This window comes from Chrysochloris asiatica, unplaced genomic scaffold, assembly GCF_000296735.1.
Source record: "Chrysochloris asiatica unplaced genomic scaffold, ChrAsi1.0 scaffold00239, whole genome shotgun sequence".
Lineage (NCBI taxonomy): Eukaryota > Metazoa > Chordata > Mammalia > Afrosoricida > Chrysochloridae > Chrysochloris > Chrysochloris asiatica.
Window position 1 is genome coordinate 507,654 of NW_006408757.1, and position 26,354 is coordinate 534,007.

At 38.9% G+C, this 26,354-nt stretch overlaps 1 protein-coding gene and 1 pseudogene across 1 annotated transcript in view; both read right to left on the reverse strand.

Annotated features, from left to right (window-relative positions):
- The window catches only part of LOC102820342 (histone deacetylase 8-like), a 508,909-nt gene that overhangs the window by 8,497 nt on the left and 474,058 nt on the right, over positions 1-26,354 (reverse strand). The window lies entirely within an intron of this gene.
- LOC102819954 lies at positions 4,883-5,339 on the reverse strand (annotated as a pseudogene).

Genomic DNA, 26,354 nt, shown 5'->3' on the forward strand with positions numbered 1-26,354 from the left:
GGGGCTGGGGTGTCCACTAGCTCAGGCACCCCTATAGTCACCAGAATGGAGGTTCGCAGACAGCAAGGGACCAATGATCAGATACCAAAAGAAAAGAATGTCCACACCTTTATCTCCACGGTTCTGTCAGGTGTCCATGGCTGTTCTGATCATTCCCCTGCTTGGTCTCACCCAAGAAAGCAATGGATTTCTTGCTTCTGCTACAAATTCTCCAAGCTGTAAGCCTTCCAACCTTCTAAATATTCCTTTATATGTGGTTCAGAGTTCTGGGACCATCCCCTGAGCCTGCTAGGTTCTGTATTCTGTGTTGTTGCTGACAGAGCTCCTTACTGCACTTCCACCTGATCTGCCATCTTGTTTGTTCTCTGCTATCTTTTTAAAGTCAATACTCTACCATTATAAACACTGGCTAACACTAATCTGTTCTGTATCCCTATATTGTTGTTAGGTACTGTCAAGTTTGTTCTGACTTACAGTGATCCTATGTTCAACAGAATGAAACACTCCCCAGTCCTTTACCATCCTCACAATGGTTGTTATGTTTGAGCCCATTGTGCAGCCACTGTTTGAATCAAGCATGATGTCCTTCTCTAGGTATTGGTCCCTGCTGATATCATGTACAAAGTATGTGAGACAAAGTCCTGCCATCTTTGCTTCTAAGGAGTATTCTGGCTGTACTTCTTTCAACACAGATTTGTTTCTTCTGCTGGAAATGCATGGTATATTCAGTATTCTTCAACACCACCATAATTCAGATACATCAATTCTTCTCTTGTTGCCGTTGGAAATTCATGGAAATTTTGAGGTGAATCAATAGCTCATTCCTTTGCTTGGTATTTAACTTTCAATTTTTAAATTTCTTATATTCACAGGTAGTTTGAAAAATATAGTACATAGAAGTTCCATGTACCATTTACCAGGTTTACCTACATTATTATTTTTTTACATAATTATTGCTCAATAGTAAAACCAAGAAACTTACATTATTACAATTCACAGATTTTATTCAGATTTCACTGGTTTTATACACAGTCATTTGTGTCTTAGTATATAACTCTTTGAAGATTGGCATCTTTGAAATTCATGAAAATTGGCTTCATGAAATTGACTTCTTTGAAATTCATGAAAATTTTGTAGTGTATCAGTATTTCATTTTCTTTGTTTGGTACCTACCTTTTCTATTTTTAAATTATTATAGATTCACAGGTGTTGCCAAAATAAAGAAATTTCATGTACCATTTGCTAGGTTTCCCAAAATGGTATAGTGTTCAATAACAAAACCAGAAAATTGACATTGTTATAATTCAATATAGACGCCCCCCACACACATATATAGTCACTGAGTTCGAACACAACATATCCATACCTGTTACCATCAAGTATGTTGCTATTGTTAAGTATTGTCAGTTCCAACACATAGGGACCCTATATAGGGTTATAAGAAGTGAGTGCTGGGTTTGAACCACTAACCTTGTAATTAGCAATCCAGTGCTTATCCTACAGTGCCAAACCAGGACTCCCCTTCTGTATATATGTTGTTGCTGCTAGTTGCCATTGAGTTGGTATTAACTCATAGTGATCCTATGCACAACCGAATGAAACACTGCCTGGTCCTGGGCCCATCTCACAATTGCTGCTACACCTGTGCCTACTGCTGCTGCCACTGTGTCAATCCATCTTGTTGGGGGTCTTCCTCTTTTTCTCCGCTGCTCTACTTTATCAAACATGATATCCTTCTCGAATGACTGGTCCCTACTGATAAAACGTCTGAAGTATGAGACAAAGTTTGACCAACCAGGCTTCCATAGAGTACTCTGGCTGTACTTCTTCCAACACAGATTGGTTTGTATACACACAAACACACATATATAGTCATATATGGCAATATATAACAAATGGTACACAAAATTTCTTTATACTATATTTTCCCAACACCTGTGAATCTATAATAAAGATTGAAGTTGTCAAAGGCTTCATTTTGTTTGGATCAACCATCAACACTCATGGAAGTAGCAGTCAAGAAATCAAATGACATATTGCATTAGGCAAACCTGCTGCACAAGACCTCTTTAAAGTGATGAAGAGCAAAGATGTCAATATGAGGACTAAGGTGCATCTAACCTAGCATTGGTATTTTTAATAACCTCGTGTGCATGTGAAAGTTGAACAGTGAATATGGAAGACTGTAGAAGAATTGATGCATTTGAGATATAGTGTTGGAGGAGAATATTAAAAATACCATGAACTGCCGAAAGAACAAATTATTTCTTACATAATTATTGCTCAGTTATAAAACCAAGAAACTGACATTATTACAATTCACAGAACTTATTCAGATTTCACTGGTTTTATACACAGTCATTTGTGTTTTAGTATGTAACTTTTCGGGATGGGCAACTTGGACACTGGCTCCCCAAAATTGGGGGGGGGGGCACTACAAAAGCAAGAAGTGACTGGCTTACAAGCTTTTAAGAGGGAGCCTAGATCCAGAGGGTGTGGCAGAAGGTAGAATCTCCACTGAGTAGAATCCAATGTGTCTGGGTGGGGCTGATGAAAGGAGATGCGGATAGATCTCTTGGGATACAATGGTGAATAATTGTTACCAGGACTGTGAGGGTTGGAAATGTAAAGGTAGACGTTTTGTAGCAAAAGGAAGGGAGTGATTGATTGACTTTGCAGTCTAGAGCGGAGGTCCCTGGGACCATCATGGGAGAAGAGCGGGGAGTGGGACCCTACCCAGAGAAGCAGTGATGCCAAAGATGGAGGCAGAGACGATGATGTGGAGAGATGGAGCTGCTGGGGATTTTAGACCCAGAGAGGGAGAGGGGCTGTGTACTGACGACCAGGGGGCAGGCTTGTAGTGTATACCGTTTGGTTGGTTGATGATGCATGGAGTGGATTGTAACCATGGCAATGAAATGATATACGATAGGATGAATGTAAAGCTAATGTTCTCCCATGTACACTATCACATAATTCACAATAAAATTCACAATAAAACATTAAAACAATTTAAAACCATAAAATCCTTAGAATATAAGGGTGAAGCTATGAAGCCCAGTTTTACTGCTGGCCTAATAGCTATGACAACAAAAATACAAGCAGTAAAAGGCAAAATAGATAAATGAGATATCATAAAGATGAAATATATTTGTGCATGCAAAACTTTATCAAAGAAAGTGAAAGAACGTACAAATTAGAAGAAAACTTTTGGAAACTATATATCCAATGCTGTTGCTAAGTGCCCTCTTGTGTTATGAAGTGCCCTTGAGTTGATTTTTACTCACAGTGACCCTGTATAGGGTTTTTGAGAAATGGCTGGTAAATTTGAACTGCTGACCTTGTGATACAGTGCTTATCCTACAGAGTCACACCACATAGGTTCCAATTCATAGCAACCCTAGAGTTTCTGAGGCTGTAAATATTTATGGGAGCAGAAAACCTCATCTTTCTCCCTTGGAATTAATTGCTGGTGAGTTTAAACTGCCAACCTTGTGATTTGCAGTCCTACAGAGCCAGGTGCTCCTATAGATCCTATAAGGGTCTAATATCCAAAATATACATGAGGATGGTGCAGGACTGGGCAGTGTTTTGCTCTGTTGTGCATAGTGTCATTGTGAGTTGGAACTGACTCAATGGCACCTAACAACAAACAACATCCAAAATGTGTATAAAACCTCAATCACTTAATAAGAAGACAAATAACCCAATCAAAAAATGGGCAAAGGACTTGAACAGGCATTTAGTTCACCAAAGAGGATATCCAAATAACCAAGTATTTGAAAAATGATCAAGGTCATTAGCTATTGTTGTTGTGTGCCCTTGAGTGGATTCTACTCATAGTGACCCTAAAGGACACAGAGTAGAATTGCCCCATAGGGTTTCAAAGGCTTTACAGGAGTCCTGGTGTGGTGCTGCAGAATAATGCACTGGACCTTCAGGTCTGTTTGAACTGCAAGGTTGGTGGTTCAAATCCACTAGGTGCTCCTTGGAAATCCTATACAGGGTTGCTGTGAGTCCGAACTGACTTGATGGCATTTAACAAGAACAATAATCTGTACAGAAGCTAACTGACATGTCTTTCTCCTGAAGAGGCTGTTGGGTTGAAACTACTGACCTTTTGGTTAACAAATGAACTCTTAACCATTGTACAATTAGGGCTCCTTCATTAGCCACTTGTTGTTATGTGCCATGAGTTAGTTCTGACTCATAGTGACCCTATGCACAACAGAATGAAACACTACCTGGTCCTATGCCATCCTCAAAATTATTGCCCATTGTTGCTTCCACTGTATCAATCAAACTTGGTAGGGGTCTTCCTCTTTTTCACTGATCCTCTACTTTTTAAACATGATGACCTTCTCCAGGGACTGGTCCCTCCTGGAAACATGTCTTAAGTATGAGAGGCAAAATCTCGTCATCCTGGCTTCTAAGGAGCATTCTGGCTGTACTTCCTGTACACAGATTTGTTTGCACATGGTACTTTCAATATTCTTCACCAATATCAATTCAAATGCATTAATTCTTCAGTCTTCTTTATTCATTGTCCAACTTCCACTTGCATATGAGGTGACAAAATACTATCACTTGGGCCAGGCATACCTTAGTCCTCAAACTGACAGTTTTGCTCTTGAACACTTTACACTTTAAAGAGGTCTTGTGTAGTAGATTTGCCTAATGCATTATGTCATTTGCTTACTTGACTGCTGCTTCCATGAGTGTTATTGTGGATCCATTAGCCACTTTGCTGTTGTTAAGTGCCATTGAGTCAGTTGTGATTTATAGTGACCCTGTATGGGTTGTTGTTGTTGCTTGTGTGTGTGTGTGTGTGTGTGTGTGTGTGTGTGTGTGTGTGATTTATTCATAGACAAGGCCTAGAGTTTTATTTCTTCTTGGACACACCCACAGTTCAGCCACACCGGCCAGTGGTCTTGGTGTGCTGGCCTCAAACACGAAGGCCCCAGAAGTGATGCAGCCCTCTGTGGGCCCAAATCTTCTTCAGCCACTCCAGATCTTCACAGAGCTTGTCCAGACCACTGGCCAGGACCTGGCTGTATTTGCCATCCTTTATGTCTTTCTGTCTGTTCAAGAACCAGTCAGGAATCTTATATTGGCGTGGATTCTGCATAATGATGATTACATGCTCCACCTCATCCTCAGTGAGCTCTCCTGCTCTCTTGGTGAGGTCAATGTCTGCTTTCCTCAACACCACATGAGTGTATCTTCACCCCACACCCTTAATGGCAGTGATGACAAAGGGTTATTTTCTGCCACCCATTGATGTTAGTGCTGAGTACTTGCAAAATGTGCTGGAACTTCTTGGGGATCACTAGAGCCATGGCTGCGACAGCAACAGCGGCATGTAGGCCTCAGGTGTATAGGGTTTTTGAGGTTTGAACCACTCATCTTGCAGTTAGCAGTCCAGTGCTTATCTTACAGTGCCAAACTAGGACTCTGTAAGGATGGTCTTCAATGATGACATCCTGGTATGTCCAAGTGTATGACTTTTGTTGTTGTGCTGCTTAGTGCCATTGAGTTGGTTCCAACTCACATCAATTTTGTATAGGGTTTCCAAGGAGAGGCTCTGGTGGGTTTGAACTGCCGATGTAAATCAAATGACTAGGGAGATGCAAATCAAAATGACAATGAGATGCGATCTCATCCCTATTGGAATGGTAATGATAAAAATAACAAAAAAGAAAACAATAGTAGTGAGACTGTGAAGAAAGAGAAACTCTCATACATTTCCACAGCCACTGTGGAAAACAGTTTGACAGCTCTTCAAAAAGTTGAACATAGAATTACCATATAAGCCATAAACGTTTCAATCCTAGGTATATTTCCAGAAGAATTAAAGCATAAATGCAAAGAGAAATCTTCACTTCATTGTTTATTACAACATTTTTCACAATAGTCAAAAGGTGTAAACAATCCAAATGTCTCTCAGTAGATGAATGGAAAATACAACAGAATATTACTCAGCCTTATAGATAAATGATGTCCTGATATATGCCACAACATAGGTGAACCTTGGAAACATTATGCTGAATAAAAAAGTCAATCACAAAAGAATAACTACTGCATGATCTCATTTATATGAAAGAACAAATATATTACAAACCAAAAATTTGTAGTGATTACCAATGATGGAAGGGAGAGTGAAAGGTGGATTTTTTGCTTAGGGTGAAATGAGTTTATGTTAATGCTGGTAGAATAGTTTGGCAAAGCATAGCAAAGTTGGTTGTATAACTTGAAGACTATAATCAACGCCACTGAATTATACATAATGAAATTGTTAAACTGATGTATGCTTTGGTAGGTTTTTCAACACAATAAAAAGATGAATGATAATTTAAAAGAAGATGTCTATTTTCCAGAGTGACTGCATTATTTCACATTCACATCACCAATGTAAGAGTAGTTCAGTTTCTCTGCATCCTTGTCAGCATTTGGTGTTTAAACTTAAAACAAAACAAAACATTTGGATAGGATTGTAGTGATCTTTCATTGTGGTCATTTCTCTTTTTTCTGTTACTTTTCTATTTTTATCTTTTATAACTTAAAATTTTTGTTGGTAATACACATAGCAAAACAAATACCAATTCAACCGTTTCTACATGTAAAATTTGGTAACATTGATTACATTCTTCAAGTTGTGTAACTATTCTCACCCTCTTTTTCTGAATTGTTCCTTCCCCATTGCCCCCTGAATTGTTCCTTCCTCTATGACGCCTGAATTGCTGATCTAATCTTTTAAGATTAGATGGAAATTAAAAGAGTATAATGCTCAAGGCAGATATTCTTTACTAGCCAAGTGAAATTATTTGGTTTTAAGAAGACTTCAGGGGATATTTTTGGTTTAAGGTTTAAAACTCAGAGCAATAGTTTGAAGGGTTCATCCAGCCTCCATGGATCCAGAAAATCTGTTCTACATTTCCCCCCTTTTATTAAGATTATTCTACAGAATCTTTGATCCAAGTCTTCAGCAACATCATTCACTTCCTCAGGGCTAATGGAAAAGAAGGGAGTTGTTCATGGAGGCAATTAACCACACATTCCACTTCCTCCTCCTAGTCCTGACTCCCCTTCTTCCTCTGTTGCTCTAGGTGAATAGAGATCAACTGCTGTGTCTTGAAGGAGCCCTGGTGGCACAGTAGTTAAAGGACCAAGTTGTCAACTGAAAGCTGGAAGTTTAAACCCACCAGTCATGGGAGAAAGATGTGGAGGTCTGCTTCTGTAAAGGTTACAGCTTTGGAAACCTTATGGAACTTCTACTCTATCCTATAAGGTTGTTATGAGTAAGAATTGACTTGATGGCAATCGGTTTTGGTTGCACCTTGCAAGATTTTAAGACCCCGGGTATGACTTAATGAACTAGGAGGCAGAACAGAAGCACTAAAATATATTTGACCAATTAACTGGGTTGTCCCATAAAACCACCAAACCTCTCAAACCAGGGAACCAAATTCCATGAGATGGTTTGTATATAAGTAGCCTCAGTAGTCACTTAAAAAAAAATTTTTTTTTTGGTCATCATAAAACTTCTCATTGTGATCTTAATTTGCATTTTTCTCGTGGTTAATGATATTGAGCATCTTTTCATGTGCTTATTTGCCATTTGTATATCTTCTTCATATTTTTTGCCTATTTTGTAATTGGAGTAAAAAAAATTTTTTTTTACTGTTGAATTTGGAGATTTTTTTTTTTTTACATGTTGAAAATACACACTTCAAAACCTTCACCCAGTCACCAATTTCCACATGCATTTCAACATTCTTCATGTTGTGCAACCCTTGTCTCTAATCCTTTTCTAAATTGTTTTACCACCATTGAGATAAACTCAATGCTCTGTAAGCAAAAACACCAGTTTTTTGCTTAGTAACCACTGACAATCTTTGGTTTCTATATTTGCTTATTTCATATAAGTGGGATCATATAATATTTGTTCTTTTATTACTTATTTCTCTCAGTATAAAGTTTAAAATGTTCATCCATGTTGTAGCTTTTATCAAGACTTCATTTCTCTTTCTGGCTGAGTACAATTCCATTGTATGTATATATCACATCTTGTTTATGCAATCATTTGTTGATGAATATTTCAGTTGTTACCACCTTTCAGCTATTGTGAAAAATGTTGCAGTGCAGAGTTCTTTATATAGTCTAGATACAAGTCTGTTAGCTATGTGATTTGCAAACATTTATCCTGAGTATTTAACTATACATACATATATATATATAAAACATTTGTCATTTCAACCTTTTAAAATGTACAATTCAGTGACATTGATTACTTTCACCCTGTTTTGCAGTTATCACCACTATCTGTTTCCAAATTTTTGTTCACTCTTAACATGAATTCAGAATCCAGTAAGCAAAATTCCCCATTTCTTCTTCCTACCCATCTCTTATTGTTGTTGGTTGCTGTCCAGTCAATTCCAATTCATAACAACCCACGTGTGCATAGTAGAACTGTTTCATAAGATTTTCAGAATATCACCAGGACTAGGTGTCTCTGGGTGGGCTCAAGGCATCAATCTTTCAGTTAGTAGTCAAGCACTATTTGTGTCACCCAGAGATTTTTTTTCTAACTCATGTCCAGTAACTACTCACAGATTTTATCTTTATGCATTTGTCTATTCTATATTATTCATATAAGTATGAGCACACCATACTGTCATCTTGTGATTGACTTATTTTACTTAGTATGTTTTTTTAGGTTCATCCATGTGTGGCATGTATCAGGATTTCAATTCTCTTTAAAGCTGAATAATATAACATTGTATGTATGCATCACATTTTATGTACCTATTGATGGACATTTGTGCTGTTTCTACATTTTGGCTATAGTGAATAATGTTGTAATGAATACTGGTATACAAGTATCTGTTTGAGTCTCTCTGCTTCCAAGTCTTTAGGGTATATACGTAGGAGTGGAATTTCTGGGTCATATGGTTAATTCTTCCTCTATTTCTCTGACCCTCTACCTTACCAAACATGATATCCTTCTCCAGCAACTGGTCCCGCCTGACAATATGTCTGAAGTATGAGAGATGAAGTTTGGTCATCCTGGCCTCCAATGAGCACTCTGACTGCACTTCTTCCAACACAGATCTGTTGGTTCTTTTGGCACTCTATGGCATTTTCAATATTTTCCTCCAACACCATAACTCAAAAGCAAAAATTCTTCTACGTTCTTCCTTATTCACTGTCCAGCTTTCACATGCATATGAGGTTATTGAAAATACCATGGTTTGAGTCAGGCACACTTTAGTCCTCAAGCTGATATCTTTGCTCTTCAACACTTTAAAAAGGTCTTGTGTAGCGATTTGCCTAATGCACTATGTCATTTGATTTCTTAACTGCTGCTTCCATGAGTGTTGATAGTTGATCCAAGAAGAATGAAGTCCTTGACAACTTCAATCTTTTCTCTGTTGATAAGAATGTTGTTTATTGGTCCAGTGGTGAGGATTTTTGTTTTCTTTACAATGAGATGCAATCTATACCAAAGGTTGTGCTCTTTGATCTTCATTAGTAAGTATTTTAAATCCTCTTCACTTTCAGCAAGCAAAGTTGTATCATGTGCATGTAGCAGATTGTTAATGATCCAATCCTGATGTGACATTTTTCTTCATAGAACCCAGCTTCTCGGGTTATTTGTTCAGCATACAGGTTGAATAAGTATGGTGAAAGAATGCAACCCTGTCACACAGCTTTCTGAATTTTAAACCATTCAGTGTTCCCATGTTCTGTTCGAACAACTGCCTCTTGGTCCATGTACAGATTCCTCATGAGCACAATTAAGTAGACAAATTGTCAATATGGCAGCATCAATGGGCTCAAGCGTGGCAACAATTGTAAAGTTGGCCCAGGACCGGGCAGTGTTTCGTTCTGTTGTGCATCAGGTCACTATGAATCAATACCAACTTGATGGCACCTAACAACAACAATGGTACTTCTATGATTAACTTTTTGAAGAAACACCCAACTGGTTTCCACTGCAGCTCCACCATTTTACATTCTCAACTAGAAATGCGTGCATCATAACAGGGTCCTTTGCAAAGCAGAAGTCTGTAGTTTGGATGAAGTCTAATGGTTAGCCTTTACTTTTATGGATCATAATTTTGGTATTTTAATCTCCTAAGTTAAAAAATCTTTAAATAATCTTTGATTTTTCATCTCTTAGTTTAAGTTTTATGAATTGCTAAGCTTATTTAGACCCAAGATGGTTCTCAAATCTGTCGTTTCCTTTCTACTTCACTGTTTCTAATTATTTACATCTCTCATTACTCAGGTCCCTCAGAACAGCCTCTTTAGCTGTGTACCTGTCTCTAGAGCTATCCTACACACCACTGCTATATCTCATCACATCTTTCCTCTGAACCAAAAACACTTCAGCAGCTCCCAACTGTCCATGAAGTCCAATTCTGTAGCTTAAGCATGCCCCATCAATTATTTCCTATTTCTACTCCTTTTTTGTGTGTGTTATTGCCTCTTAAGAGGAAAATCTACAGGGTTCTGATGCTGAAGAGCCCTTCCATCCATATGGCTAGAGTTTGATGAATGAATTAATGAATGAAAAAAAAAATAATGTAACCACACATGTTCATGGAAAGAAAGGTGAGTGTTACATTCTTTGTTGTTCTATCTAAATTTTCAATTACATTTTGGAAGCAATTAACAAAAACAACAGAAGTAACTTCTTCCAAAAGCTGATAATGAAAGTTGAGTTTGGGTAACATAAAAACCATAGCTTTAAATAAAGCCTTTTGTTTTCTTCTTATATCCAGCTTTTTATCATGAGAAAATTCTAAAGGCCAGCAGGGTCTGGAGCCACAGGAGACCAGAATATAGAAGAGGATAGCAAATTCAAATGCCTATAGAGACGAAGAATGCAACATGAATAAAGCAGACTTGTGGTAAAACACATGAGTCTCTCTTAATCTTTTTTTTTTTTTTTCTTTTCATTTTCCCACTTTGAATCATGACATGAGTATAAGGTTTCCTCTGCTCTTAATTTTGCTATAATAACAGTGTAAATGGGATGGTAAATGAAACTTGACATTTGTCTTACTCAGAGTAAGAGATACAAAAGGGAGTGGTAGGGTCTGTGACAAACAGGAAGGACTATGCACCAGTCATTCACTACAGTGCAGTAATATGGGTCCAGTGTGACCAGATTTTTCTTTTTAAGAGCAGTCACAAATTTACATCTTAATGCAAACCCCCCAGGATTTAAAAGTTGAAACAAAATTTTGAAGGACCTCAATATTTGTGGCCAAATTAAAAAAAAAAAGGAGCAAGTTATGGCTCATAGGTCCCTACTTTGCAATTTTTGAGATTATCTCAAGGATATTCCTGGATTACACTTAAGGCATAGTGTGATTATTCATTGCATCCATTTCAATTTTTTTTTTCATTTCAATCTTAAATATAATAAATTATACGGTCACCTTAACACTGGTAAAACAGAAATCCTCACCACTGGACCAATAAACAACATTCTTATTAAATGGAAAAAAGATTGACGTTGTCAAGGACTTCATTCTTCTTGGATCAACTATCAACACTCACGGAAGCAGCAGTCAAGAGATCAGACGACGTATTGCATTAGGCAGATCTGCTGCACAGGAACTTTTTAAAGTGTTGAAGAGCAAATATGTCAGCTTGAGGACTAAAGTGCACCTGATCCAAGCCATGGTATTTTCAATAATCTCATATGCATGCGAAAACTGGACAGTGAATAAGGAAGACCGTAGAAGAATTGATGCCTTTGAATTATGGTGTTGGAGGAGAATACTAAAAGTGCCATGGGCTGCCAAAAGAACCGATAGATCTATTTTGGAAGATGTGCAGCCAGAGTCCTCCTTAGAGGCCAAGATGGCCAAACTTCGTCTCTCATACTTTGGACATATGGTTAGGAGGGAACAGTCACTGGAGAAAGCTATCATGTTTGGTAAGATGGAGGGTGAGAGAAAAAGAGGAAGACCTCCAATGAGATGGATTGGCCAGCATTGATGGACTCAAATGTGGCAACAGTAGTAAGGCTGGCCCAGGATCGGGCATTGTTTCATTCTGCTGTGCATAAGGTCGCTATGAGTAGGTGCCAACTTGATGGCACCTAACAACAACAACAACTAACACTGATGTTTTAGGAAGTAATGAACTGGGGCTCAGAAGGCCTGGGTTCTGTAGATTTATTGATAGGCTGACTCATTTGTTCATCCATTTATTCAATAAACATTCACAGAGTGTCTATTCTGTGTCAGGTACTTTGCTAGGTGTTAGTGGGCAGTCTCTTTAGTCTCTTTAAAATGTATAGCACTATTGCTCAATAGAACTCTCTGATATGATGGAAATGTTCTATATATCATGTAGCTATTGACCACTTAAAATGTGACTAGTGCAAGTGAGGAACTGAATTTTTAATTTTATTGGATTTTAATTAAATTAGATGTGGCTAGTATACAGGGTCTCATTGAGTTGAAAGTGACTCAATGACACTTAACAATAACAACGACAATAAAGTGGTGACTGTATTAGACAGTACAGACAGAACAGTTTCCTAATATATTTTTTTCATAACATGGACTATTGTTGTTGTTGTTAGGTGCTGTGGAGTAGGCTCCAAGGAGAGGCTGGTGGGTTTCAACTGCTGACCCTGTGGTTAGCAGTTCATTAATTATCTTACAGCGTCACACCAGGTCGCCACATTGACTATGGGTCATCTTTATTTTTCCACTCCCATTTCAATCCATTAGCAAATCCTGTCTATTCTACTTCCACAATACATTCTAACTATATCTACTTTCTCCATTCTCCACTGCTCTGACTTTATTCCCAACCACTATTGCCCCTTGCTTGGACAACTCCAACAGCCTCAAAACTGGTCTCCCTGCTTCCATCCTTATTGCCTATAACCTATTCTCTATAAAGCATCCAAAACATTTTATTATAACTTAGGTCAGACTGCATGAATTCTATGCTCAGAATCCTCTAATAGATTCCAATTACCCCTAGAATAAAATCCAAAGTACTTATCTACAAAGCCTTGCAGGATCTGGTTCCATGCTTCCTGTCTCCTTGCTCACTCTGTTCTAGTCACATGGGTCTCTCTGTGTTGCTGAAACACATAAATGATTTACCCCTTTTTGGGTCTTCTTTGCACTTGCTGTTCCTTCTGCCTGGAATGATCTGTCCTCAGATATGTCCATTTTTGGCTCTTCTCATCATTCAAGTCTCAATTCAGAAGCCACCTCAGAGAGGTCTCATAACCACACAATCTAAGTAGTCATCTTCCCCAATCACTCCTTTTGTTACATTATCCTGCTTATTTTCTTCGGTGCTCTTAACACATTGAAAACATCTGTGTGCTTGTTTATTTGCTGGCTATCTTTCCTCACAAGCTCTATGAAGGCATGGGCCTTGTTTGCCCTGTTCATTGCTATATTTCTAGCACCTTCAACAGTAGTAGGTGTTCAAGAAATATACACAAAAGAAACAAGCCTCTGTAGAGCTTATAGGGAAGCTCAGAAAGCAATTTCTCATTAACTTTATAGAGGTTTAAAGCTTGGTCATTGTCTTTAAGGAACTCAGCAATGCGGTTGAGGTGAGCAAACATGCTCACAAAAGATAATACTATCAGGCCAAGTGTCAAATGAATGTTGAAGTCAGACAGCATCATAGGAGTTTGGAGGAATACTGGGGTGATCTTAGAACCCTTGGAGTATAAGTGGCTCCATAAAGGAACAGGAACATAGGATTATAGAAAACTGCATCCAAGACTTCAGTCATATAAGTACCCCTTTCAGGAATGTCTACAATGGGCTAGGTGCTGGGTTCTGGGATCAAAGAGGAGAACAAGACACAGATCATGCCCTTAAAGGGCTCTCAGTCTAGCAAGGAGACAAATATAGAGATAAACACATTGTAGTGCATAGCAAAGTGGTTAAAGAATTCTGAGGGAAGAAACAGAAAGGCTATGAAAATTTTCACAGAGGAGGAGGTGGCATCTTGAAAGGCAAATAGGGAAAAAGAATGTTCCAGGCATCAGGAGTAGATTAAGATATATACAGGTGATTACAACGTTTCTGTGGCCAGAACTCAAGAAGAGAATCAAGGAAGGAGTTGATGGAGAGGGTAGTCAGAAATCAAATCAGAAAGGTTCTAAAAGGGCCACGAAGAGCCACTGAAATATTCTGAGTCAAGGAGCAGGCTTTATCCTGTGTGACCTAGGGCTAGAACAAGTTTCCAGCTGTTTTTCCATGATTTGAGAATCTCAGCTTCTACCTAGAAACAGTGGCAGCACAAAGAAATTCTATGAAGCCTTGGGTGTGTGCTTATATGAATGGATGATTTAATTTTTAGCTCTTAATTGTCAACTGTATTGCTTGCCTTGGAATGCAGAGCCCTCTTTTCATCAGAGAGCCTTTCAATGACAACTAAGGATAACCACCAATTATCACTTATCTGCTTTTGACTTGAATAATAATGTGAGAATGTGGAATAATTCCACTAGGCTTCTGCCATTTACAGGATGTTGTTGTTATTAAGTGCAATTAAGTCATTTCTGACATATAGTGAGTGACCTTGTATAGCGTTTCCAAGAGTGATTGGTGGGTTTGAACCACCAACCTTGTGGTTAACAGTCCAATGCTTATCCTACAGCACCACACCAGGACTCCATTTCCAGGATATCAGCACCCAGCACTTATATTACTCTGATGGTTAGGGTGCTCTCATCTTAGCTTACAAGGAAATACTGCAGTCTTAAACGGAATCAAAGTAACTTCTAAAATAGACTATGATTCATTTTTTTTTCTTCTTCCCTTTTGTGCATAAATCTGCTGGCTCCATGTGGAGGAAGAGGCACAAGTAAATGTAAAGGTGACATCACAGGATGGGCTGCTTGCATGCCAGCCAGCATGTAAAGCTGGGCCTCAGGATTTGTCTATCTGTTGGGTTGAGCAATGAATGGCCTTCCAGCCTTCTGGGGGGTTCCCAAGTTCTTTGGTTGATATGCTTTCTCCATATTTCTTTTACAGACAAAATTTTCAGGCTGGGAAATCTAGGATAATAGGAATAGCAGTGGCAGGAAGAATCTTACAGCCTTACGTCTGTATAATACTTTACAGTTTTGAAAGATATTTGTTCCACCTAAACACAAATGAGAAATGTTAGCCATGATTTTAGACCTGAACAGAAGCAAAGAAGAGTGAAGAAAATCAAAGCTGCAAGGAAACAATTAGTCCAATATACTTATGGACCAACCTTGTGAACCAAAGCCTACATCACCCTGAGACCAGAACTAGATGGTGCTTGCTTACCACTACAGACTGCTCTAAAAGAGATCACAATTGGAGATCCTGAATATAGTGGGAGGAAAATGTATAACAAAACTCAAAATCATAAAAAAGCCCAGGCTTACTGATTGGGCAGACTGGTGAAACATCCGAGACTATGGCCTTTAGATACGCTTAAAGCTGGGACTGAACTCACTCCTATGACTCAAATGATTGTTGCTGTTAAGTGCCGTGGAGTCAGTTCTGACTCATAGTGATGCATGTGAAAGCTAGACAGTGAATAAGGAAGACCGTAGAAGAATTGATGCTTTTGAGATATGATGTTGGAAGAGAATAATGAAAGTGCCATGGGGTGCCAAAATAACAAACATATCTGTTGGAATAATTGCAGCCAGAGTGCTCCTTGGAGGCCAAAATGACCAAACTTCGTCTTTCATAGTTCGGACACATTGTCAGGAGGGACCAGTCCCTGGAGAAGGATATCATATTTGGTAAGGTGGAGGGTCAGAGAAAAAGAGGAAGACCCCCAATGAGTGGATTGGCCAAGTGGCAGCATCAATGGACTCAAGCATGGCAACAGTAGTGAGGTTGGCCCAGGATCAGGCATTGTTTTATTCTGCTGTGCATAATGTCACTATGGCTCGGTACTGAATCTATGGCACCTAACAACAACAACAACAACAACAACAACATAAGGTTACCAAGGAATAGCTGTAGAGTTTGAACTGCCGACCTTGCGGTTCAAACTGACCTTGCAGTTCAGTGCATTATTCTGCAGCCCCACACCAGGACTCCTATGATAGACAGGCCTAAAGGTGAATAACACTAGGGAGACAACACACTCCTAAGAACAACCTACCATACAAGATCAAAAGGGCAGCATTTACTCAGGGATAAAGTTCAGAAGGCAGAAAGGATAGGAAAGAAAGATGAGTGGAAATGAGAAACACAGGGAGAGAGTGGGAAGAACAGTTAGATTGTGGGGATTGAAATCAATGTTACAAATCAAAATATATATGAATTGTTGAATGGGAAAGTAATATGCTCTATAAACTTTCACCTGTTTCACAAAAGTAAAACAAATAATAGTTCTGCAGTGGGCTCATATTTGCTTTTTGATCTTTCAGCATCTGGTCATAGCACGGCTGAGTGTTCCCTGGTGTCTACTGCCACAGCCATCTTGAAAAGTCTCCCTTGATCTAGCTCCCTTCCCCTGACTCACCTCATCATTATGGCCATCAAGTTGGAGCTTGGGGATGAGGTGGTGGGCTTGGTCCTCCTGATTTTAGATTTCAGTGTCACTTTTGTGTATATGAGTGTTGGGGAGAGGGAAAGGGGAAACAGTAAGCCACAGATGCTCAGCAGTAGTGGGAGAAAGTGGCATGTGCTCCTGCTGTTGTTGCCGCCATGGCTGCCACCACCACCATAACCAAAGTAATTCAAACTGGTCTAGTGGAAGACCGTAAGTGCTGGTTGTCATTGTTGTTATGTGCCGTGGAGTCGGTTCCGACTCTTAGCAACCCTGTACAGGGTTTCCAGGGCTGTAAATCTTTACAGGAGCAGAAAACCTCATCTTTCTCTCGCAGAGAAAAATGGTAGTTTTGAACTGTTGACCATGAGATTAGCAGCCCGATTCGTAACCACTATGCTACCAGAGCTCCTTGCAGGTACTGGTTAGTAACATGAAAATGTTATCTTCTTAAATTGAGATACTTGTATGAAAGCAATTCTCTGGGAAACCTTGGTGGAGTTAAAAGCAACTCTTTTGAAAGTTAAATCTGTAAACATGTAGAAAGTAACTGGCAGAAGAGAGATCACCATTTTCAAAGCAGAGAGGCCTCCTAAAACTTGTTTCCTAGCTCATGGGGGATATGTGTGCCTAGGAAAGTAGATTAAGGATCACCATCTCAGCCTGTTTTAGAGATGTGAATAAAAATCTTGACTTGGGGGACTGTCTGCTCTCCGGTTGACTGATTTTCCAATTGATTTGTATTTATTGGCTAATGAAATTAAAGTTGTAAAAATGATAACAGAAACACAATAAATCTCTCCCACAACTGGCTGTTTCTACATCACTATGGTGCATTCCTCACTTTGATTACTTCAAAGTCTATTATTTTCTTCTCAATTATTCTGTTTTTCTGGCACTGGAAAAATCAATTTGTTTTATTTTCTCTTATTCATACACTCAATTACGCTCCTTGGGCACATTTAATCACTTTGATGTTTTCATTTTATGGTCCGTCTCTAGGCACTTCAGCTGCACAGCATTTCTAAGGAGCAAGCAGGCCTAATTTTCATGTCACAATATACTTGAAATGCTATCTCAATTTAGAAATATTTATGAAATTTCCCTCCAAAATATGCTTGGATCTACAAAGAGGCAGAAAATGTGGGCAAGCCAGGAGCCTATAAAGATGCTTCCCTTTCTTGAAAAGCTCCTTGGGGTCCTGACCACAGTTTAGGGATATCCCTGATTAGTTAAAGCAGAGGAGTCCAAGGGGTGGAATGTATGTTGAGCTCCCTCTGAAATTTTGTGATGAGAATCCCGTAGAGGATATTCCCAGCAGCAAGGCCAGGGAGGCTGAGCCTGCTTACTCTGGCATAAAATGATTCTCAGCACTGCTGGATTTGGCTACTGTGCTTAAAGGCAGCACCTGAAACTCAGTTGGTTAAAGGGCCTCTGGCTGGGCAGACTGAGAAAGTTGTCAGTAGTCAGGCATTCCAGAACCCTTAGTAATTTACCTTATTTTCTTTAGCAATACAACTGCTTCAGGCATACATAGTGTCGACTTATCCAATAAGCAAGATAAGCACAGGCTTATTCATGCTTGCTTACAGTTTCATTTACTAAAGATTAATAAGTAAGCATAAGTAAGCATGTGCTTACCTTGTTTACTGGGCAACTAACTGACCCTGGACATGTACTTTGGGTGGAGAGAAAAACTGCTTAATTAAACACAATTAAACACCTCTAGGAGTCCTGGTGTGGCGCTGTGTGTTAATGCGCCAGACTGCAAAGCCATTTGAACTGCAAGGCCGGTAGTTGAAGCTTACTAGAAGCTCCTCGGAAACCCTATAGAGGGTCACTATGGGTTGGAACTGACTCGGCGGCACTTAACAACAACAAATGCCTCTAACTGTTCTTCAAAAGTTTATTATATACAACTAGCAGCTTCATCTGGCATAGAAATTTTCACATTTGCTTATTTAATACATTAACTTTTTATTATGATTTGGGCAAAAGTTTTCACAACAAATTTTTCCACTCTACAATTACAATAGGAAAATGCAGGAATCAGGAAACAATTATCAGGAGACCTGGAGCCCCACCCTGAGTAAAACAGAATAAAAATGAAACCGGGAACTCACTAGGCGCTCCCCCTTTGTCATTTCTGTGAGAACGTTGATGCTATGCTTCATTAAATCTCGGTTTGCTTAAATCTCTGACTCTCTGGCTCCTTTTGTGTGCATATTGTGCCTAGGCCATACCAATTATTTGGAGGGATAGTAAGACCAAACTCATTTATCCGTGCTGTGGCAATCATACCAAGAACTAAGCAAATAACTTGAATGAAAAAAACATAATCAACAGACGCCAACATAATAATGACACAGATGTGAGAACAGTCTGTTAAGAATTTAAAGTGGTGGTGGTTGTGTGCCGTGGAGCCGGTTCTGACTCATGGTGACCCTGCATTGGGTTTCCAAGGCTGTAAATCTTTACAGAAGCAGAAAGCCTCATCTTTCTCCCATGGAACAGCTGGTAGTTTCAAACTGCTGACCTTGAGGTTAGCAGCCCAACTCATAACCACTATGCTACCAGAGCTCCTTAAGGATATAAAGTAGCCATCATAAAAATACTCCAGTAAGCAATTACAAACATCCTTAAAACAGACAATAAAAGAGAAAGTCTCAGAAAATAAAAAGAAAGTCTTAGTAGAAAAATCAGAGATAAAAGAAAAACCTAATAGAAATTTTAGAACTGGAAACGATAATAACTGAAATAAAAACAAACAAACAAAAAAATATGAGTTCAATAACAGAATGGAGGCGGCAAAGGAATAATCTGTAAACTAGAAGAGGGAACAGAAATTACCCAATCCGAAAAAGAGACAGAAATTAACCTAAAAAAAAAAAAAAAAAAAAAAAAATCAAGAACCTCAGGGACTGGCAGAACTATGATAAAAGACTACACTCATGCAGTTGGAAAAATAATGGCTAAACCCCCCAAATTTAATCAATCTATATAAATCTATAGATTCAAGGTAGACTGAACCCCAAACAAGACAAACCCAAAGAAATCCATGTCAAGGCACATCATAATCAAATTCCTGAAAACTAGAAACAAAGAAAAAGATTTGGAAAGCCACAAAACAGAAAAAAAGCCTTACCTATAAAGGAAAAGATAATTCAAATGACGATGAATTTCTCATTAGTATCAAGGAGCTCTGGTAGCATAGTGGTTACGAATCGGGCTGCGAACCTTAAGGTCAGCGGTTTGAAACTACCAGCTGCTCCGCGGGAGAAAGATGAGGCTTTCTACTCCCGTAAGGATTTACACCCTCGGAAACCCTGTACAGGGTCGCTATGGGTCGGAACCGACTCGATGGCACTTAACAACAACAACAACATCATGGAGACCAGAAGGAAGTGACTGTCAATTTAGAGAAATATTCTTCAAGAATGAAGAAGAAATAAAAGACATTCTCAGAGTAAGAACAACTAAGAGAATTTGTTGCCAGAAGACCTACCTAGAGGGTTGTTGTTGGTAAGCACTGTCAAGTTGATTCTGACACATAATGAGGGTTTCTGAGGAGCAGCTGGTGGGTTTGAATTGCTGACCTTGTGGTTAGCAGTCTAGTGCTTATTCTACAGCTTATCTTACAACACCATACCAGGAGTCTAGCTAAGAGGGAAGACATGTGACGGGGGAGGCATTATATAAGAGGAAGTAAGGCAGAAGAATGATGCAGGCAGAAGACACTGGGAAGAGTGCAAGAATTAAAGAGAATAGAGGTAAATACTGTTATATACACAACCTGCAATAACAATGATTTATGGGTAGATACATGGATAAAACAACAGACTGAATGGGTGTAGGAGGGAGAGTAGGAATATATAGTTGTTGTTAGGTGCCATCAAGTCAGTACTGACTCATAGCAACCTTATGCACAGCAAAACGAAACACTGCCCAGTCCTGGGCCAACCTCACTACTGTTGCCACGCTTGAGTCCATCAATGCTGCCGCTTGGCCAATCCATCTCCTTGGGGGTCTTCCTCTTTTTCTCTGACCCTCACCTTACCAAACACGATACCTTTCTGCAGCGGCTGGTCCCTCCTGACAATATGCCCAAGTATGAGAGACAAAGTTTGGTCATCTTGGCCTCCAAGGAGCATTCTGGCTGCACTTCTTCCAAAATGGATCTATTGGTTCTTTTGGCAGCCCAAGGCACTTTCAATATTCTCCTCCAACACCATAACTCAAATGCATCTATTTTTCTACAGTCTTCCTTATTCACTCCCCAGCTTTCACATGCATATGAGGTTATTGAAAATACCATGGCTTGGGTCAGGCACACCTTAGTCCTCAAGCTGACGTCTTTGATCTTCAACACTTTACAAAGGTCTTGTGCAGCAGATTTGCCTAATGCAATACATCATTTGATTTCTTGACTGCTGCTTCTGTGAGTGTTGACAGTTGATCCAAGAAGACTGAAGTCCTTGACAACTTCAATCTTTTCTCTGTTGATAAGAATGTTGCTTATTGGTCCAGTGGTGAGGATTTTTGTTTTCTTTACATTGAGACATAATCTATACCAAACGCTGTGCTCTTTGATCTTCATCAGTAAGTATTTTAAGTCCTCTTCACTTTCAGCAAGCAAGGTTGTATCATCTGCATATTGTAGGTTGTTAATGAGTCTTCCTCCAATCCGGATGCCACATTTTTCTTCATATAACCCAGCTTTTTGGATTATTTGCTCAGCATACAGGTTGAATAAGTATGGTGAAAGAATACAACACTGTTGCACACCTTTCTTAATTTTAAAACATTCAGTGTTCCCATGTTCTATTCGAACAACTGCCTCTTGGTCCAAGTACAGATTCCTCAGAAGTACAATTAAGTGTTCTGGAATACTCATACTTCACAATGTTGTCTACAGCTTGTCATGATCCACACAATCGAAAGCCTTTGCATAGTCAATAAAGCACAGGTAATCATCTTTCTGATATGTTCTGCTTTCAGCCAAGATACATCGTACATCAGCAATGATCTCCCTCATTCCGTGGCCTCTTCTGACTCTGGCTTGAACCTCTGGTTTCCTCGGGTTTGACTGAGTTTGACTGAGGATATTTGAACATGGGTAATATTTACCTTTGCTGTAAACATATCCATAAATATGGTGGAGCATTGTTACTGTTAGGTGCCATTGAGTCAGTACCAACTCATAGCAACCATATGCACAACAGAATGAAACATTGCCTGGTCCTGGGCCAACCTCACAATTATTGCTACACCTGAGCACACTGTTGCTGCCACTGTGCCAATCCCTCGTTGAGGGGGTCTTCTTCTTTTTCTCTGACCCTCCAATTTAACAAACATGAAATCCTTCTTCAGTGACTGGTTCCTCCTTATAATATTTCTGAAGTGTAAGAGACAAAACCTGGCCATCCTGTCTTCTAAGGAGCATTCTGACTGTACTTCTTCCAACACAGATTGGTTTGTTCTTTTGGCAGTCTATGGTACTTTCAATATCCTCCTCCAACATCTTAACTTATATGCATCAATTCTTCAATGGTCTTCCTTATTAACTGTCCAACTTTCACACTCATATGAGGTGATTGAAAATACCATGGGTTGGGCCAGGCACGCCTTAGTCCTCAAACTGACATCTTTGTTCTTGAACATGTTAAAGAGGTCTTGTGTAGCAGATTTGTGTAATGCAATATGTTCTTTGATTTCTTGACTGCTGATTCCATGAGTGTTGATGGTTGATCCAAGAAATATGAAGTCTTTGACAACTTCAATCAAATAAACATTTATTTATATGGATACTGGTCCTGTGGTGAGGATTTTTGTTTTCTTTACATAGAGATGCAACCCATACTGAAGGCTGTGGCCTTTGATCTTCATTAGTAAGTATTTTAAGTCCTCTTCACTATCAGCAAGCAAGGTTGTATCATCTGCATATCGCAGGTTGTTAATCAGTCTTCCTCCAATCCTGATGCTATGCTTTTATTCATAAAGCCCAGCTTCTCAAATTATTTTCTCAGCATACAGATAGAATAAGTATGGTAAAAGAATACAACCCTGGTACACACTTTTCCTAATTTTAAACCATTTATTGTTCTCTTGTTCTGTTCGAACAACTGCCTCTCGGTCTATGCACAGGTTCCTCATGAGCACAATTAAGTGTTCTGGAATACTCATACTTCACAATGTTGCCCATAATTTGTCATGATACGCATAATTGAAAGCCTTTGCACAGTCAATAAAGCACAGTTAAACATCTTTGTGGTATTATCTGCTTTCAGCTAAGATCCATCTGACGTCAGCAATGATATCCCTCAGTCCACATCCTCTTCTGAATCTAACTTGAACCTCTGGAAGTTCTCTGTATGGTTGCAGCCTTTTTTGAATTGTCTTTAGCTAAATTTGACCTTTGAAATTTTCAGTTCTTGTATCTCCTCACATAACAACATAAAAGTTGACTATACATATGGACCTCACCAGATGAAATACACAGAAATCAGATCGACTACATCTGTGCAAAGAGATGGTGGAAAAGCTCCATATCATCAGCCAAAACAAGGCCAGTAGCAAAATGTGGAACAGACCATCAATTGCTCATATGCAAAATCAAGCTGAAGCTGAAGAAAATGCAAACAAGTCCATGAAAGCCAAAATACGACCTTGAATATCCCATCAGAATTTAGACATAATCTCAAGAACAGGTTTTATGCATTAGACACTAAATACCAAACATCAGAAGAGTTGTGGAATTACATCAAGAACATCATACATGAAGAAAGCAAAAGGTCATTAAGAAGACAAGAAAGAAGGAAAAGACCAAACTGGATGTCAGAAGAGACTCTAAAACTTGATCTCCGGGGTAGGTGGCAAAAACATAAAGACTAAGACACATCAAACACTTTGAGGGAATGAGTTGTTGGACCTGGGGGATCAGTACAATAGTCTCAGAGGAATCATGGTCAATTGGCATAACATAATCCACAAAAACAGTGTTCTACATCCTACTTTGATGAGTAGCGACTGGGATCTTAAAAGCTCACGAGCAGTCATTTAAGGTGCAACTATTGGTCTCTCCCTATCTGGAAGAAAGAAGAATGAAGAAAATTTAAGATGTTTGGAAACAATTCATCCAATAGATTTCAGAATCCATGACCCTGAGACCAGAAGAACTAGATGGTATCCAGCTATCATGACCAACTGCTCTGAAAGGTATCATACTAGAAGATCCTAGAGAGAGTGGGAGAAAATATGGAGAAAAAAAAACCTCAAAAGAAACCAGACTTACTGAACAGATAGATACTGTTAGAACCCTGAACTTGGTCCTTGGTCACCCTTCAGGTCTGGAACTGAACTCATGCCTGAAGTTCAATTTTCAACCCAGCAATAGATAGGCACATAGCAGAGACAACAAACTAGTGAGGTACACACACCAAAGAATGTTCAATCATTCAAGATCAAAAGGGAAGCAGGTATCTGAGGACAAATTCAGCAAGGTTGGGAAAGAAGGAGGCATGGAAATGGGAAACACAGGGAGGAAGGGGGATAAATGATGTTACATTGAGGGGATTGCTATTATTGAAATGAAATGTAGTGGATGATTTGTTGAATGCAAAATTGATCATCTGCTCTATAAACCTTCATTCAATTCATAATAAGAGGTTAGAAAACAGCTAAAGGAAGTTCTTGAATTGAAAAGGAAAACATAAAAGATGAACTCTTGGAAGGAAGAAAGAACAATGAAAAGAGTAAAAGTAGATAAACACAACACACTTTCTTCTCTTGAGGTTTCTAAAATTAGGTTTTGATAGTTCACACAAACATTATGACACTGCCTGGTGTAAGAGAGGAAATATTTAAGACAATCATAAATGTGGGCAAGGCAAGGAATTTAAAGGGAGATAACATTTCTACACTTCAGTTGAACTGGTAAAATGTCAACACCAGAGGACTGTGATAAATTACATATGTACAATGTATACCCAGAGTCAAAAAGGTTATACAAAGCTATATAGGAAAAAACACTATAAATAAATCAAAATTAAGTTCTCACAAAGGTACAAGTCACTCTCAGCAAAAAAAAAAAAAAAAAAGAAACAGAACAGAGGAAAAGAGAAAAAATATAAATGGCAGACTTAGTCATAACATATCAAAACTATATTGAATGCAAATAGTCTAAATACAACAATTAACAGACAAAGATTGGCAGAGTTGATAATAAACGTGACCCAACTATATAAGGGGGCTTAAAAATTCATGGACAAATAGAATGAAAAGAGAATGGATTTTTTCCCCCACAAATTTTTGGAAGCCCCTTCATATGCTGTGTGCAAGAAACTCACATTAAGTATACAGGCAGCTGAAATTAAGAATATGGACAAAGATATACCATGCAAACATTAATCAGAATAAAGCAGGAATGGCTATATTGATAACAGATGAAGTATACTTCAGAGTAAAGAAAATGACCATGGACAGAGAGGGACATTTATTGTTGTTGTTTTTACATGCCGCCAAGTTGGTTCCAATTCATAGCAACCCTGTATAGGGTTTCTGAGGAGCAGTTGGTGGATTTGAACTGTTGATCTTGCACTCAGCAGTCTGGTGCTTATTGAGAGGGACATTATATAATAGTAAAAGGACCAATCTACAAAAAACACAAAGCAATCCTAAATGTGAATTTATCAAATGCAAATTATAGAGTGTCACAGTTCAGCAAACAAAAACTGATAGAGTTGCAAGGAGCTTTAACTAGATCCACAATTAGAGCTGAACTTTTTAACACCTCTCTCTCAGCAATTGATATAACAACTGGACAGAAAATCAGCATGAAGTATTCAACAATACAGAAGAGGATCTGACTGACTTTTTTTTTTTTTTAAAGAAAACTTTTTATTGTGGTTTGAGTGAAGGTTTTCAGGCAAATTCAACAAATCATACACTATGTTTCATCTCAATGACTGCAATTCCCTCCATGCAACAACAGTTAAGTCTGCTTTCTCCCTGTGCTTCCTACTTCCATTCCACCCACCCTCCCATTCCTTCTTAACTTTCTCCTTAGGAAACTGTTGCCCTCTTGATTTTGAATGATTGACCTTTCCATGGTTGAGCATACCTTACCAGTGTTGTTGTCCCCTCTATATACCTGTCTATTGCTTGGTTGAGACCTAAAGGGTATTCCAGGGCCATAGTCTCAGCTTCTTCTAGTCTCTTTCTGACCAATAATTCTGGTCTTTCTTTTCTTTTGACTATTTTGAGTTTTGTTCCATATTTTTTGCCACCTTATCTGGGACCTTCTAATGTGATCCCTTTCAGAGTGGTTAGCAGTAGCTGGACACCATGTAGTTCTTCTGATCTCAGAGTCGTGGAGACTGATGTTCACATGTTCCACTAATCCGCTGGACTAATTGATCCCAAGCCTCCTCAATTCTCATTTCTTTTCTTTCTTCTACACATGGAGAGAAATGTGCACTTAAACAGCCTTAAATGGCTGCTCATGAGCTTTCAAGATCCTAGACGCTTGCTACTCACCAAAGTAGGATGTAGAACACTGTCTTTGTGGATTATGTAATGCCAATTTACCATGGTGTGCCCTGAGACTGTGGTCCTGAACCCCCAGGATCAGCAACTCATTGCCTTAAGATGTCTGATAATATCTAAGAAGTTTTCATCATTTTACCTGCAATATGTTCCACCATATTTATTCATAGTTGTGTTTGCAGGACAGGTAGATATCCATGTATCCTCTTTCAAACTCCTATACATTCGTGGGATATATATATAAACACACATGTACACACATA